This window comes from Myotis yumanensis, unplaced genomic scaffold, assembly GCF_028538775.1.
Source record: "Myotis yumanensis isolate MYYU_CA2020_CCGP unplaced genomic scaffold, mMyoYum1.0.hap1 SCAF_1, whole genome shotgun sequence".
NCBI classification, from domain to species: Eukaryota; Metazoa; Chordata; class Mammalia; order Chiroptera; family Vespertilionidae; genus Myotis; species Myotis yumanensis.
Genome location: NW_027223752.1, coordinates 152,405,643 through 152,406,524, shown reverse-complemented (window position 1 = coordinate 152,406,524; position 882 = coordinate 152,405,643). Strand labels below are relative to the sequence as shown.

Sequence of the window (882 nt, the reverse complement as noted above, 5' to 3'; positions counted from 1 at the left end):
ATGCTGTCACCCGAGGCGGAGTGGGTGCTGCAGTACCTGGTGGAAGTGGAAGAGCTCGCCGAGGCGGTGCTGGCGGACAAGCGGCAGATTGTGGACCTAGACGCCAAGAGGAATCAGAACCGAGAGGGCCTGAGGGCCCTGAAGAAAGAGCTCAGCGTCTCTGAAGATGTGATGGTTTGCTTTGGGAACATGTTTATCAAGATGCCTCACCCTCAGACGAAGGAAATGATTGAGAAAGATCAGGATCACCTGGATAAAGAAATAGAGAGACTCCGGAAAGAACTTAAAGTGAAGGTCAACCGCCTCTTTGAGGCCCAAGGCAAACCGGAGCTGAAGGGTTTTAACCTGACCCCCCTCAACCAGGATGAACTTAAAGCTCTCAAGGTCATCTTGAAAGAATGAAATTCGAGAACCAAGATAAGAGGCCTGAAACCAGCATGCCCCTGGGATAATGTAGGACCCAGAACTCTGCAGCTTTGAAACCTGCCAGGACAGGATCTACCCTGCAAGGCCTCAGGCATCAGCAACCTTCCCATGGCTCCTGTTTGCAGCCTCTTTACCTAGATGAAGAAGATCCATTTGGACCTAATTGCTATTATGACAAAAATAAATCCTTCTTTGATAATATTTCTTGTGATGATAATAGAGAATGGAGACCAACCTGGGCTGAAGAAAGAAGATTAAATGGTGAAACCTTTGGAATCCCACTTTGTCCACACCGAGGCCATAGGGGGTGGGGCAGGGGAGGGGGGGTACAGAGGCAGAGGAGGTCTTGGTTTCCTTGGTGACTGAGGGCGTGGTGATGGTAGAGGTGGTACCTCCACCACACCTCAAGGATTTTGTGGTGGATTCAGAGGAGGTCGTGGGAGCAGGGAATTTGCA

General features: G+C 50.3%; 1 pseudogene; it reads left to right on the top strand.

Annotated features, from left to right (window-relative positions):
• Positions 1-430, top strand: LOC139006043 (p53 and DNA damage-regulated protein 1 pseudogene; annotated as a pseudogene).
• Positions 431-882: the final 452 nt, after the last annotated feature.